Source organism: Coffea eugenioides, chromosome 5 (assembly GCF_003713205.1).
Source record: "Coffea eugenioides isolate CCC68of chromosome 5, Ceug_1.0, whole genome shotgun sequence".
Taxonomy (NCBI): domain Eukaryota; kingdom Viridiplantae; phylum Streptophyta; class Magnoliopsida; order Gentianales; family Rubiaceae; genus Coffea; species Coffea eugenioides.
In genome coordinates, this window is record NC_040039.1 from 24,692,216 (window position 1) to 24,709,471 (window position 17,256).

Sequence of the window (17,256 nt, forward strand, 5' to 3'; positions counted from 1 at the left end):
TTGGGTAGAGATAGAAAAGGAAGAGATAGGACAAAGCTAAAAGGCTTGTGAGGTTGAGGAGGAGCTCTGGGAAATAACGACCCAAAATTGAGAGGAAAGAATAGGGAGAAATTAGCAGAAAAAACAAAGTAAATGGGAAGAGCATCGTTGAAGGTATCCATGGCAAAACAGTAAAGTCAGGAGAGAAAGAAGTAGCAAGTCGCATTTCTGAAGAATCTGGTGAATCCTCATCGAAGGGCTGATCTTCATAGTTGCTTACTAAAATCTACAACTTGGCCTGTTCGACCCTGGAGCAGTGGTATCACTCACTCCAACCAGAAATTTCTACCGTTCCTTCGAGTTTTTCAAGGCAGCGGAAGGTAACTATCCAGCCCCTTTTGTTCATTTGTATGAAAACAAATCCTTTAGATAGGATCGGAGCTTTCCTGTTTGATATCACGGCTGGAATCTGGGTTAGCATAAGGCATTGATTTTTTTTTGGTTTGTCATGATTTGGTGGATAACTTATAACCTTAATAGCTGCGTTTTGGAATGGGTGTGATTGAAGGTTTAAATCAGAAAAGCTGTCAACTTTCGTATGTTTTCCTGTCATGAAACTAAATGGGTATGATTTATACGTGAAGAGTGGTTTTCTGAGCATTTTATCAGTTCACATGGTTAGGAGTTAACTATTCGTTTCACTCAATGATGATGTTCGATGCCTTTGTACTGCCGAACTTCGGTTGGGATTGATTCCGTTCCATGGTTTTGCTATATTTCGTGTTTAGGAGTTTTTCTGAATCTCCCCTTTTGCCCTCCTTCCCATTATCCCAAGTTTTTCTCAGTTTTGAATTGAGTTGCTAAATCCATTAGAACCTTGGGTTCCTTCGCATGATTACATTTAGGCTGACTAGAATTGTAGCAAGCCTTTCTTTCAGCGGCAGCAACTTCGGTTATAGTATGCATGTGAAGTCTGATTTTGGTGAAAAATGCAGCAGTTTTGCTTGGTTTTAGAGTTGCCATTTGAATTTTTGTTTGCTGCAGTTGCTTTCCCTTCTTTTGGTATAAATCAAAACCAGATTTGCCATCTTAGTTTCTGCAAACAAATTTCATGTTTCGATTTGGGTCAATATTTTCTGGTTTGATGAACTTCTTTGTATGATGAGATGGATGTAGTTGTTGCTGGATGTTGTCGAAGCTTTGGGAAATAAAAGGGAGCAGCCTTTGTTTGGTTGCAGAAACTCTTGATTTTCAAAGATTAGCATATGGTTCAGATTACTTTTGCTGTTTGGAGTTCAAAAGCCCGTTTGGATTTCTCCCTATCTTTGTTCAAGTCCTTGCATCTTGTGTTTGGGTTGTTTGTATAAATGTGAATTTGGCCGAATGAGTAGCAAGCACAGAAACTATATTGCTGAGTTTCTTCATTGCAGAAATCTTCTTCGTGCATGCATGAAAACTTTCAAAATTGGCACTTTGGCCCCCCAAGTCTCCCTTTGTTTGACTATGGCCCTATCAATTTCCAATGCTTTCAATGGGGTCCCTAATGTAATTGCCCATTGGCCCCCAAACTTTCTTTTTCTTTAAATTTGACCCAAAAACTCTGTTAATGGTTGCAATGAAGTCTTTTATTCTTTTGGCTTCTGATTCAATTTCACGATTTATTTTAATCTCATGATTATTTGCCAAATAAATTGGTACCTTGACCATTTCTTTTATTTTGGAGGATAAATAAGTTGATTTCACTCCATTAGAGCTTCATGTCAAGGGCGGTATATTTTCTTTTATCCCTTTTTGTGTCTCTCCTATGTGAACCAACGTGCTACGTGAGAAATACATGTCTACTTTGCTTTCTTAGCTTTTCCTTAATTTCTTTTATTTATGTCATTTGCTTTTGCTTTTTATTTAAGTTTTTATGGGGTATGTGTACACCTCTTGGCTTGTAATAGATAGTGCTCGGAGAGCATCTGGTCCATTTCCCCTTTCCCTTTATGCTTTTATGGGGTATGTGTACACCTCTTGGCTTGTAATAGATAGGGCTCGGAGAGCATTTGGTCCATTTCCCCTTCCCCTTGGTTGCTTGCTTTTGTTGCTACATGTTTAATTGCTTTGGTAGGCTCTTGCATCTAGTCGAGCATGCTAAGTGCTACGTGCTACGTGTTTACGAGCGTTTTGGCATGTCTACTTGCTTTCATAACCATGAATGAATGGAATGGATGAATGTACGTCACCACACTAGTCCAACGCTAGTTGTGGCTCATTATTTCATTAGGAATTCATAGAAAGGGCTAGTCCAACGCTAGACCCAATAGAATTTTTCCTTTATTTTTCATTAATGCATTATTTGCCTGTTCACTACATATCATGCATTTTTTCTTAGTTTTATCATCTGGCATGCTCCTCGATTCCCCTTTCCCCTCACTTTAGGTTTTGCATCCCATACTAGCTATAGGGTTCATTTTGCTTGAGTGTCCCCTTCTGATAAGGGAAACGAGCGAGTGTGGCTACTCGATAGCCTTAGCACGCTAGTTTTGCTTTCTAATCAAAGGGAAAATCAAAGTCGACAAGTTAGGAGTCATTCCCATACCCGACCTGATGCATTCCCTTAGGTTCATTCATTCTCATTTATCACTCACTCATTCTTTTCAATTCACATTTTCCTTTCCTTATTGTTCATTTTGATTTCTACTTCACCAAAATTGCATTTAATTACACCTATATGCACTTATCACTATATTTCATACACTTGCACACAAACACTTGGAATTTTCATACAATTGCACACGTGCACCTTTTCATACACTTGCACACAAACACTTGGATTTTTAATTTCTTTCATACACTTCCACACTTGCACATTTGAGTCTCATTTGCATTAATCGACCTCTATGGGGTTTTCCTTTGTTGGCCGCCACAATTCATGTGGTTTGGGACCAAAAGCCTCACGAGAGACATCGTAGAATTTAGGATTGCATTTTTCTTTCCGTTTTGCATTCATATAGTCATATCCAACGTGCGAACATATATTGGGTAGAAAATTAGGAAAGGTAAGGTTAAGTCGCGCAACTAGCCTTGGCTAGGTCAAAGGGGTGCCTTGGATTCTATCCTTGCCTTCCCCTTTGTCAAACGTGACTCCCGAACCTTTTTCTTTGGCTTACGTAGACTAGGAGTCGTTTTAAAAAGGGTTTATTACTACTTGACTTTAAAACTCATTTTTTGGGTGACTTGGTACACCCCAAATCTATACCAAGTGGCGACTCCGTTTTCATATTTAAAAAACCCTTTTTAAAATTTCATTTGGCCAAATCGTCGCTTTCCAAAGTCCCATGGCCTTTACTTTTATTTTGCACACGTTCACAACACACACAGTTCACAATTCAGATCGAAAAGTGGGGCGCGACAGAACTTAAATAATTTATTTTAAGATAGTAAAGCTATCGACTCAAGTATCATTAATTTAGCATAAAGGAATTAAGTATTCTAACATTTTGTGTTAAGGTGAAAAATTAATCTAACCCTAAAGATATTAATTTAATCTAGCAAAACCAAGAAATTTCATAATTTAGGAAAATTATATTATTTTTCACATAAACCTATTTTTACGTACTTAATTGCGAACAAGTAAAAGTAATGCTAGAAATTATTAAGGAATAAAAGAAATGCAAATGAAATATGCACTGGCTTATATATCTATTTTCAGGGTTCTCACAGATTCTATTTCTAAAAATTTTTCTGAATTTCGAAACTTCACTGAATTTGCAAGCCTGTTTTGCTATGTCCTGTCTAGAACAGTGAATTTGAGATAAAATTTGAATGACTTCTAATTGGAGTCTGAGAAAAGTGTCTTCTAGAGAGTTCTTGTTCTTTGAGTCTAGTTTTTAACGTATAAAGTTTTCAAATTTTGGACTTTCAGAACTCGAGATACGATTTTCCAAGTAGGGCCGCGCTAAACTGGAAATTTTCTGATTTCAAACAAATACACTTTTTAAGAACATTCCACCTTCCTTTGCGATTGTTGGACTGTTTCAAGTGTAATTTTGTGGTTGAATACATGGTTCCTTTGGAACTTTAAATTTTCATTTTCAATCTTGGTTTCTGAAGGTTAAACCTCCCTTGATGCATTTTCTTGGTCATATAACTCCCTTGATTTATAGTACCTTTCTTCATATTTGAATTAGGGACTTCAACCTCTAGTTTTTTGCCCTCGATTTCCATGAGTTTGACCTTTTAAAAAGGGGAGCGTTTGTCTATAGTAAATCTTGGAGAAATTTCACTAGTTTTATACTCAAAACTTGGAGCCTTAGCCTTGACATTTACTATGAAATGAGCGGAGTTTTGGATGGATTTTGACTCCATTAGTTTGGAAAATATGAACGTTCTTTATATTTTAACTTTTACGACATGAGATTTGAAGTTTTGGGAGATAAGCCATCTACCCTTTTTTTCCGATTTTCGTGCCGAAAGTGAAAACGGTTTTTCTTTTAGAATTGAGATTTCTTACCACGACTTGAATAAAAAATGACCTCCGAGCTCTCTTTAAGCATTATTCCAATGTTTGAGCTAAAAAACCTTCTTTAACTTGACTCGAACTTGTGACCTTGAGAGTTGGTAGCGAGAAAATGTCTTTCTTTTTAACCTTGGTCAAGCATCGAGGTAATTATGATTGTACATGTCTCAGGTGGTCACGAGGACGCCGAAGAGCTCGTCTAACTTCTCGCTTCACTCTTGTTTTTGCCCTTGACTTGTGGTGAGTGTCAAGTGCATGTTAAATGCTTATATGTTTGAAATGATATATGTACAAGTACTATATATGATACGTGAACTTGTCGAAGCGAGGGTGTACTTTATTACTCTCGTCCTCTCTCTCTCTCTCCTGATTACATAATACTTGTTAAATGAATATATATGACTTGCATTTGTACATGAACATGTTTAACTCGTGAGCATTGAGCGGAAGCATGTACCACACCCTGTTCAGGTGGAAGGTGTCTCTCATACCGACTCAATGCTACAATCGATTCTCTGAGAGGAAGCATGTATCACACCCTGTTCGGGTGGGAGGTGTCTCTCATACCGACTCAGAGCCATAAACAATTCTAAGTCGATTGGAGCGATGTCTCATCGACCATTTATATTTCTGGGGGGCACCCCAACCCATCGGCTAACCTTGTAACTCGAGCCGGTAAGGGCTTGGTCGAGAAGTTTGGTGAACCTTGGAAAATAATAACTTGATATTTTGAGATCTTATTCGGCATACTCGAATAGTATTGCCACCCCTTACATGTTTGGTTCCGGATCCGAGTGGGTGTTATGTTGGATGGAGGAAGTAAGTGAAACACTATGGTCGTGTTACTACTTGGGTTGACGGAGGGTCAACCCCCGAAGGCTCAGTTTATAGTTGCTTTTAAGCATGTTATTTGATTAATTGGTGTTACTTGCTTGCCTATTTATTTTCTTGGCCTCATTGAGCGTTCGCTCATCACTTTAAGTTTGTTTTCCTTAACAAGGCTTTGGAGGTGGATTGGAGGACCTAGACTAGTGATTTGGTGGAAGCTAGTATCTTTGTATGAACTTTTAGTGACTCTTAAAGTGTAATTTTGTTACTTCTGGTTTTTGAATTGTAATGATAACTTTTACCTTAGAAGTTGTGACTTTTAGATTCGAAATACTCTTTATTTAGTTGTTGGATGTCTCGTGGCTCTATATTATGTTTGAACGAATGCGTGAGTCCTAACGAGAGTTGAGCAAGCGTCCCGCTGATACCTTAGTGTTCGCCCTAGGGAGAGGTGGGGGCGTCACAAATTCTTTGTAAGTAGATTTACAAGAAAAGAATCTGATTATGATTGTATATCAGAACAGCAATTGTTCGATAATTTTTATATTGGATTGAATGAGGACTTGCTGAAAGCATACGATATTATAATATAATCATATACATGAAATCATAAAGGGTTTTTTTGCGTATGAAAGTGATGGGACAGGGAAAATTTTTTACTTATGGAGAACATCGATTGTTTGAATTAGATTAGAATGAAAAATTATTTTTCCGTATGATATTTATCCAAATGCTCTGTGTATGGTGAATTAGGAGTGTTTTAGATCACATCCAAAAATATTTTATAATAAAACTGCCATTGATATAGATGAAATTTGTCATACAGACGTTGAACTGATCTATTTAAGAGGGTGACCATCAATGATTTCACATTTGACAATCAATGAGTTATTTTTATAATCAAAATTTGGTTATCATGTTCAATGGTCATATTGATATAACAAAATTACACGATCAGAAATTGCTAAATATCTGTATAAGTAAATAAATAAAGGAAATGATGGAGTAGATGTATATATTGAGAATAACATTGTACTCTTAAATGAAGGTGAATAGAGTCATTATAAAAGTGTTGACGAGATTAAACAATACCTTTATTATTGGTATTTGTTACTAATTGAATCATACTGAAAGATATTTGATTTCAAAATGTAAAAATAGTATCCCTTTGTGATTAGATTGCGATATCATCTTCTTGATCATCAATTTGATTTTTAATGATAATGATTATCGTTATGATGTTCTTGATCATGAAAATATACATGAAACAATATTAACCAAATGAATCAAACCAATAGGAAAAATATTTTGATTAGAAATTTGACTTTTGTTGAGTTCTTGAGTAAATGGATCTAAAAATAAAATATATAATAATGGGAGCCCAAATTTGCCAGCAAGTGAATTAGAAGGCTGTTATATACAAATCTGCATTCTAATGAATGCTGTTATTTACGAATGTTACTTCATAAAATATATGGAATTCAACGTTTTTAACATATTAGAACTATTGATGGGATTGTATATCCGACTTTCAATGCAGCATGTATTGCACATGGTCTTCTAGATGGTATTAATGAGTGAAATAAAACTTTAACTAAAACATCTACAAAAGAATTGTGAGGTATGTACTGTACTATACTTATATATTATGAGATAAGTAACTCCTTTGATATATGCAATGCTGCAAGAAAAGTATGATAAATGATTTACAATATAAGATCACAAAAGATATAGAAAGCCTCTAAATTCGTATTGATGATGATGAATTATAAAATTTGAAAATAGTTGAAATTATACTCATTTCAAACAAAAATGATTTCTCTCTACGAGATTTTTCACCGATGCCATTACTGTTTTTAAAATTCCTCAATTTTTCATGAATAGATTTGTAAGAGAAGAATTTAATTATGATCGTATATCAAAACATCAGTTGTTCAATAATTTTTATGTTAGGTTGAATGAGAATCAACTTTAAGCATATGAAAGTGGTGGGACAGGGAAGATTTTTTACTTATGGAGAGCATCGATTGTTTGAATTAGATTTGAATGAAAAGTTATTCTTTCAATTGAATCATAAATACTGTTTCCGGGCAGAAGAACATGACATTTGCTTTTCAAAATTCTCATTGAGTGTGTTTGGACTGCAAATTTATCTCAAATAATATTTCGTTTGCATCATAAACACATTTCTCAATTCATCTTTTTATATTTCCAATTATTTTTTATCTCACATACATCACATCACAAAAAAGTGCTACAGTAATTATTTCAAATAATAGTTCAAATAATATTCTATCCAAACACATTCATTAATTTGGATGACTTATCGAGTTGTTCAATTAATAAAAATTCTGATTTAGCCAAATTAATTAGAGAGACATCTCTAATAATTTAGGATAAAACTCTAATGGCATACTGATATGAATTTGAAACTATGGATAGCATATTAAAGGATATCCTATGACGCAGTGATGATCATTCTAAGAATCATATTTTGGAGGAAAACTATTCGTTCTTGGCAGTGATTTTCAGCAAACATTATCCATTATTCCTAATGGTATGAGAGAAGCAACAATATCAATTATAATAAAAGGATCTCTATTTGGGATTAGTAGACAGTGTTGCATCTCAAAATAAATATGCAGGTAATGGGTTCAAATGTTTCTTGAAATACCCTCCAACAATTGGCATATTTTACAAATTGGCTATTGTTCATTGGTGAAAGAATGTACAAGCAATTTCACTTATAGAATTTAGGAAAGTAAATTGGATATAGATACCATCTCAATTTATCATAAAAAATAACAGCCAATCTTTAATGCAGCTAATAGATTCTGCTATCTGAATTTGGAAAATTCAAATAAAGTTAGTACTTATCTTAGATGTGACGCCCCCACTTCTTCCAAGGGCGTACCCAAGGGTATCGGCGGGGCGCCTGCCTAACTCTCGTCAGGACTCAGGTCCCTCCATACCTAAACTAACGAGCAATTAATGGCTAAATGAGGCAAAATTAAATAAAATTCGTTTCCTTCAATATATTCAACTTACAACACAAGAATCCGACATATACATTCAGATTTCCAAAATACAAGTCCATAACCAGCCCTTAAATTTCATTTCCAAAGTTCTAAAATATCAAAAACAAGTTGATCTCTTCAAAACATCTCCGATCCAGATTCCTGTTAAGGAAAACAACTAATGGGGTGAGCAATCGCTCAGTGAGGCCAAGAAAAAAAAAAGATAAAATAAAATAAAACATGCGCACGTAGTTCAAGTAACATGATCAAGTGATCAAAAGTAATTGTCATGTAGTTTCAAATATTGGCAAGTACTCAGAAACACAAACAATTCAAGGATACTGGAGCTCTCCAGAGCTCATTTCCAGATTATTTGCCATAGTCCCGATCCACGAACCAGGGGTTGACACTCCGTCAACCGAATAAATATCCAATCTGTAGATCTCCACTTACTTCCCTCCATCCATCATTTCACCCTCTCGGATCCGTAACCAACAGGCATGTAAAGGCGATACTATACAAGTAGGCCAAGCAAGATCTCAAAAGATCAAGCTTCCGGTCCCAAGGTTTACCAAGTTTTTCTGACCAAGACCTCACGATTGGCTGCGAGATTACGAGGTTTAACCATTGGGTTTGGGCGTCCCCAAAAACAAATCAAGTTTTAGTTGATGAGATTTTCTCTGCATTCGACTTCAGGTCATGTACATGTAAAATCCAGTAATTTCATGTAATTCATGTAGCAAGTCATGTATTGATCCAAGTAAAGGAGATGAAGTGCGATAAAGTACACACTTCTCTCAACAAGTATAGTTCATGTAACAACAAGTTCAAGTAGAGTTCATGTAGGCAACAAATCTCAAGTGAAGTGCAAGTAAACATGCACTTGACACTCACCAAGTATCAAAAGTCAAAGATTGAGAAATTAGCTCTAAGACGCTTCGCCGGGAGTTCCCTTGAAGTCCTCTTGAGATCCTGAAAGTACAATAATGCATTGTATCTCAAATTCCCAGCCATACAGTATTCGTGTAAAGAAAAGAAATAGTCAATTTTGACTCCAAAATTCAAGTTTCCAAAGTATTTCAGTTCATAAGGAACCGACTTTCAAATGAGGTCTCAAGTGATAGGTAAACTCAAGTTCACCATGAAAATAGGTTTGAAATGCTCTAAGAGTTGTAAAAATGTAACCTAGACCCTTAAAAGAACTGGCCAACTCGAGTGGTGAATTATCTCGGATTCTTGTACCCGAGTACGTGGGAGTTGAGGGCAATACCAAGGACTTGCGATCTTCATTTCGAGGAACAGGAATGGGCTAGCGTTTGGTGAGAGCAAGTGCAAGGGATCTACGGACGTCTAGTTCGGATAGTAATAGAAGTGAGAGATTGGACGGGAAATATTTTAACCGAGTGTGGAACGGCATGTCGTGTTTATTTTTGTTTTGTCTCTGTATTGCTACTGTATGTATTTGGCTTGTGGCATGTTAATTCTTACGTGCATGGTATTTGCTGTACTTGATTTTGTTTTTGTTCAACTTGATATGTAGCTATGTGAATTTGGTGTGTTATATCATGTCGTTTTAGTCAATTTACTTTGTTACATACTAAATTATCTTTTGAAAAAAAAAAAGAGAGGAAAAGGGTATGAAAGGGAGACGTAGTCGTGGACGTGGTCATGGCTGCGGGACTAAGCGAGTTCAAGAACTGAGAGAAGAAAGAGAAACAGTGGCCGAGCAAGAACATGGACCGAGGGTTGAGGCCGGAGATCAAATGGCGACGGCGATGCAACAAATGACAAATATCCTAATACGACTGGTAGATCAACAAGGTCAAATGCCAGTGAATCAACCCCGGAATCCTGAGATAGGAAAGGATAGGGCTTTTGAGAGGTTCCAAAAGTTTCTACCTCCGAAATTTCATGGAGGACCTGATCCGGATATAGCTGAACAGTGGTTGGAGGCAATAATTAACATCTTCGCAGTTTTGAACTACACGGAGCAAAGACAAGTGAACTTTGTTGTGTTTCAATTCGAAGGACCGGCCCAAGCGTGGTGGAATGTAATTAAGGCCAAGTGGGAAAGAGAACAGACGGTATGGACATGGACGAACTTTGTAAGGGAATATAACGAAAAGTATCTCCCACCTTTGGTCCAAGAAAGGAGAGATGACGAGTTTATTGGGTTGCGTCAGGGAACCCTGAGTGTGGCTGAATATGAGACCAAATTTACTAGATTGTCTAAATTCGCTTCCGAATTGGTGGTTACGGAGCGAAGGAGAATAAAACGATTTATACAAGGACTAAATTTGGAAATCCAGGAGGCATTAGTGGCGGTTCAAGTTAATACTTTTATAGAGGCTTTTGAGAAGGTTCAAAGAATTGACGATGTGAAAGCACAAGAGAAAATACTAGAAGGGCCAAGTGTTGCAAACCCATTGGAGGTTGGACTTTGACCTAATTTTCACCTTTACTAAAAACCAAATTTTGACAAAAAATTTCTTCATTTTTCTTGCTTCTTGGCCAACTTTCTTGAGGGGAGAAACAAGAGAGAGCTCTTCAATTTCCTGCTTCCAAACTTGCTCAAATCTTGAGTTGTAGCCAGCCAAAATTGAAACTACACCATACAAGTGCTTATTAAGGAAGGTTGAAGGAGTTGGTGGAGTGATTGTGGGAGGAAAGATACTAAACTACCATTTTTTTTTATTTTCCAAGGTATTTTGCCAAGAACCTCCTCTTTACTTCAATTAATTGCTAATTAGTGGTTTAAAGTTGTAGTTTTGGTAGTTTTTGAGCATATTTCATAGTTGGAAGTAGTATTATGGAAATTTCAGTCTTAGGGTTTTTCACCTCCCCTGTTCTGACCGGTTTTGTTTGACTAGGTTATACGCCAAATTAGACTTAGCACAAAATATGAAAGTTGTAGAGAATGATATTTTATAGTTTCTTGTAAAATTTCAACTCAATCAGAGCAACGTAGAGTGTGAAAAGACTGAAATACCTTGACTGCCCTAGGTGAATCCAGTGATTGGTTTTGAATATTTCACCAATCTAATCGTATCTTTTCACCTTGATACGTACTGAACTAGCATTTAGCCAAAATATAAAAGTTGTAGTGCTATGTCTTAGCTTTCCAACGGCCCTAAAAAATCCTTAATCAGACTTCGGTAGCCTGAGTTATTTTCGGTTAAGCATAGTGCGGTTAACTAGCCCGAATGTGAGATTCTGGTTCTGTAAATTGAAATTTTGACTTAGATACACTACAAACTGGACTGAATCATCTTCATCAAAGTTGCAGGCCTTTGTCTTAGCTTCGAAACGGTATAAATTTCCCCCCAATCCGATAAGCGTAGCTTTGGTTATGCCCGTTATGCTAAGCGACGGCAAATTTGTCTTTTGTTTTATAACTTAAACTTCATTTCCGGACATTTTCCTAGTTTGATTTTGTACTTGTATGACTTTGAGCCTATTGAACGGCTACCGAAATGAGATGATTTTGTGTATGACTTTGGGGCTGATTGCGGAAAAGAATGAAACCATAAATGGCTGAAAAATAGGTAAATACAAAGGGCGTGCTGCCCAAATTTACGCTCAAGAACTAGGTAGATATACTTGCGACTTGAGTGAGGCTTGAGAGCGAATACCACGTGAACCATCTAGGGTATTTGCGTCTTCTTTTATCGAAGTATATAAGTTAGAATTCGGCCGAAACTGGTACCCTTGGAAAAATGAAATTTTCGACTAATAGAAATACGTTTTCTTTGTCACTTCGACTCAAATAGAGATTTTAAAGTTTTACGAGTGAGCATAAGTTTTACAAATATTTTACTTATGTCCTCTTTTCACTACCAAAACCATATTTATACTTTGTACTAGTACGTATTCGAATTTTCTTTGAATCACTTACATCTTTGATGGTTGAAGTATAATGTGTTCTTTTGATTATATTAGGGTTCCTTGGTGATTGAGGGTGTTATCCGGAAAGATATTTTGGACGTTATTTTGCGTAAATATGTGAGTGTTCCTTGTTTGTTATATTTTCATTGACTATGTAGCTTGTTCTTGATTATATGACTTGTTATGAACGAATGATAACATGTTAAATGTTTTCAATGATTGCTTAAAATGAGTTTTCTAGGCGAGTGTGTACTTTATCGCACTCGACCTAAATGAATGTGAAATTTTCAATAATTAAATAATTAAATGCTAGTTGTGCATGAATGTAAGCCGTTTGGCTGAAATGGGCGGTTGCCCTTCGTTGCCGGTCAACTAGAGCCAGATGTGGACTCGATTGGACAATTTGGTGACCCTGGGTGAACGTTTGGTATACTCGAGTATTACCTTGTAGTCTGGTGGAGCCTGGCCAACGTCCAGGAAGGGGTAAAATGAAATGAATGAATGAATGTCAATGTAAATGAAGGGTTTTACTTATCAAAATGCATTTCAAACGAATGGAGGAATAAGGAAATGAAAGGAGAATGAATGAATGGCTCCATGTGAGCACGTATCCTTTTAATGAATGTTATTATTGCTTTATATTGTCATGTTTCTGGAATTACTTGCTATCTATGGTTAATGTATTGAACTCATTGTTTGTTTATGTGTCTGGAACCTCACTGGACTTTTACCTCATTCCGTTAGTTTCGTTTTCCTTACAGGGGATGCGAGCGAGGGCGAGAGACTTGTATAGAATAGCATAGCCTAGTCCTTTTGAAGTTATCTTTTGCAATTGTACTCGCTCTAGTGCTTGGTTAGGGTTGGAAGTATTGGGAACCTAAAGCTTTTGTACATTTGGGATTGTATTACTTTTAAGATAGAAATGAATGTAAGTAAGCGTTTTAAGTTTGGGAATTGGTTTTGTTTTACTTTTCCTCGAGGTTTTGTCTTATTTTATTTGAATACAGTGAACGAGTCCTGGCGAGACTTGGGCAGGCGGCCGCCAAACCCTTTGGTTCGTCTTAGGGGGAGGTGGGGCTGTCACGGAAAATCTTGGGAAACTCACAAATTTCGAAGCAGAGCGAAACCCAAATGAATGATATGGGCACCAAGAACTGCGAGGATGGTGATTTCAAGCTCTGATTTGAAGGTCTTGAAGCTGTTTTCCTTGAAATCTCTCAACACAAAAAACACTCTACTATGATCCTAGAAAGTGTAGAAAAAGAAATATCACTCAAAGTACCTAAAACGAGATAGAAAAATGGTAATGAACATGGCTTGTCGACCAGCCTGTTCCTAGTTTTGCACAAAAAATTTTTGAGGGTCAATTCATGCTTCGATTTGAAGGGGTTTTAATGATTATCAGCAAAAGGTTTCAACAAAAAAGTTTTTCCTATATGTCCCTAGAAAATACAGAAAAAAGAATCACCCAAATGGATCTATAACGAAGGAGAAAAATGAATTTGAACCGGACTGGTTCACTACCTGTTCACCTTTTGTTGCAGAAAAAATTTTCTTTTTCTTGCTTTTCTCTCTCCCTACCCGAAATCTTGTGCAGCCATTTTTCTAACTTGTTTCTTCCCTGTTCTCAACCCTAAAAGTTGCATTGTTTCTTATTTATATGAAATAAAAAACCCTAAAACTAGCAATGAAGGGTTGGGATGAAAAAATGGCGATGTGGCTCCTTCTCTCCCTTTGATCAATTGTAGTTAAGTGTTAGAAGATAAGATTTGGAAGATGATGAGTTATATATGTACTAACCAAGTTTGGGGAAAAAGAAAGAGAAAAGAAAGAAAAAAAAAGGAAAAAGAAAGGAAAATAAAATGAAGCCATGAAGCTTCTTGTAACAATCTTGCCTCAAATTTTTGGAGAAGAAACGCGTGCGTGAAGGATCAGGTTTTTTTTTTTTTTTTAAAGAGAAGAAAGGAATAGGGCCAAACGGGCCTTGCTTCTTCAGGCCTACTTTCCAAGCTTCAATTTTCTTTTTGCATGAATTTTTCTTTGGGTTTCATTTGGGTTTTCGAGGAGTTTTTGGTAGGTTTTATTGTGGGGTTTGTTTTTTGATTATTTAAGGATTGGGTTTGGATTTTTTTTCCTTGGGTTTGAAATAGAAGAAAAATCTCTATTATTTTCTCTAATTTTGAACATCCATTTTCTTTTCTTTTCCTTTTCTTTCGTTTTTTGCACAAACTTACAAAACAAAATTAAAATGATTAATTAAACAATTTATAGGTAAAATAATAAAATAGACTTGAAATTGGGAAAAATTTGGTGTCTATACTACTAATATTATTTCATATTCGTATCAACATGTATTTTCAAAAGTTCGTAGGTTTGAAAATGATACGTGTGCCCGAAAGTTAGTTACGTGATTGAGATCAAGTAATTTTACAACATCCCAAGCATTGTGGATAGCAAATTCAAAGAGAATATGCATATCAAATACGCAGTCATGACTATGGTAAAATTACTCTGCTTTAATTACTTAGTGAATGAAATTTTCAATTCATAATAGTTATCATTGTCTTCTTTCATTCTTTCTAAGTTAAATATTTTTGAATATCTTCTTACATTCAGAGCATTAACAAAGACAATATGTTCTATGAATTGTGCAAAAATTATGGACAACCATGTGAAACTCATTTCGAAAAAGTAGCATGTACACATTGAAATGACGTAATTGACACTATTGTCAGGTAATTAATTTAAAATGCCTTTAACTTCAATATATTTTTCTATAATGTATATCGCATTTTCTACTCAAACAGATACAATATTAACATATAAATCAGAAAATTTCTATGATAACCTGCATTTTAATCTACAAGACGGACATGCACAATTCGTATTTTGTTATGATGTTTCTTATGTTAGAGAATTGCAAAGGAAATTAGAATTTCTTTATACATATTTATTTTTATATAATACCATTTATAAACTATATAAAAAATACACTAATTTTGAATTCTGTATGCTCTTAATTTTCAAGAAAATAGATATAGGCTGTTCAACCAACAAATCAACTCATGCAAAGATCGTGCCTTCTCATTTGTAGTACAAAATCCATAAAATTCAACAAAGTTAATTAATCCACAAATATTGACTTTCGTACTAAAAGTTGATTGATGTGAAGAATGTTCGCATCTTTGTATAAAATTATCAAATCGAATGCATAATATTTGTAAGTATATTATTTTGAAATCAAATAAAACACACTATTACATTCATGTATATCCATGTATCTTTCATTTTCTAATATACATTTCTATTGTTATTTCAGAATCCATCTTCCACAAAAAGATGGTTCATGAATGATATACATATTTTATCATATTTTGAACTATTGCTAGACAAATTTTAGATTTTAGTTATTTTGGTACAATTTTTTTTACTATTTTTAAATTCACCCTCCCTTTTAATAATCTTTTAATAATGAGTTTTGTGCTAGTTCTAAACAACTATTTGGCATACCTTCTACCAATAGGATAGTTGCACGTGAATATATAAATATCCCACTTGCTCATTCACATATTAAGTGGGGTTTCTATATATTCACTTAAAACTCTTTTATTCATCTTGGAACAAAATTGCTGGATTTGTCAAATAGTTGTTTCGGACCAATGTAAAATTTTTTCTTCCGCCTCGAATGTTATCTCTACCTTGTTTCTCCTTACAGGGAAGACAGTCAAGGACACCCGCTCCATTGCCATTCTTTGCTTTCATCCTCACACCGGAGTCGAGTTACTTTAAAAAAATAATAATAATAAATACATAAATGGAGATGAAACTGCAGCACATGCTACTGCTAGCATTATACTACAGACGAAGACTTTGTAGGCAGTTTGCTGGGAGCCGAGGACCAAGAGGAATTTCCAAGTTTTTCGAAGCCGTGCCGTCTCGGGTGTTGTTGGGCTGTAAGCCTGTGACTCAACAAAGTTGCTTCATCCGTACTTCAACTCCTCGTATTCCCAATTGTTTATTTAAAAATACCGTTTCCAAAAATTATTGGTTTCTTCATTCCTCAGAATAGTACACATGAAATAGAATGTGCTTTGTGTACGAAGTTAAGATAGATTGATATTAAGGCATTTATTTGACCAAGAAAACCTTCCACTTATATATGTGTGTGTGCGTAAGTCTTTCCCAGAACGGAGAAAAAAACTAAGAATCAGGAAATTGGATTGGGAACTGGATTTTGAATATGATAAGGAGATAAAGTTAAAAAAAAAGATAAAGTTATTCTGCTTTAAGAGAATATTGAAAAAAATATTGCCAGGGTATACAAAAACAAAATGCTTTAATCTGGTTATCAAGTGACTTTATCTTAATTTTCAACTAGATTTAAGAACTCTTCTATTGTCCAACAATTTTAATACAAGAGAAATAAAACCTGAGCTCATTTTCTTTATATTTCCTTCTCATTTTATATCATTCTTTTTAATTTTATTTTGACAAATATATTTGCACTTTTAGGATTTGAGCGCAACTGTTGACCATGATTCGTCGAATTGTGAATGAATGCTTCTTCTGGACTTCTAATAAATACATATTTTAAAAGTACAAATTTGCCGTAACAAATATCCCAACCCCACACACAAAGACACCTTTAATAATTGTTGGATCCAGGATCTTTGCAATTGTCAGTCTTAATTAGGGTGTTCACACTTCGGGAAAAACCAAATAATGGACCGATCCAATTTAAATTGGAAATTGAATATCGGTAAAACGATTAAGATCCAATATTAAATTTTAGTAAACAATTTGGGAATGGATATTAAAATTCGATTCCCGAAATCCTGATTACCGACAAAATTACTGAATTTTGATATTTTAATTAAATATTTTATACATTTCATGCTTACTAATATACCATATTATATATTATTGTATTAGTCAATAGTATTATAAGTTATCATTTATGCTTATAAACAAATATGTGACCATAAAGTGTACTGATTAACATATTAATAACTTTTATAATGTTAATTACATATTAAATATACT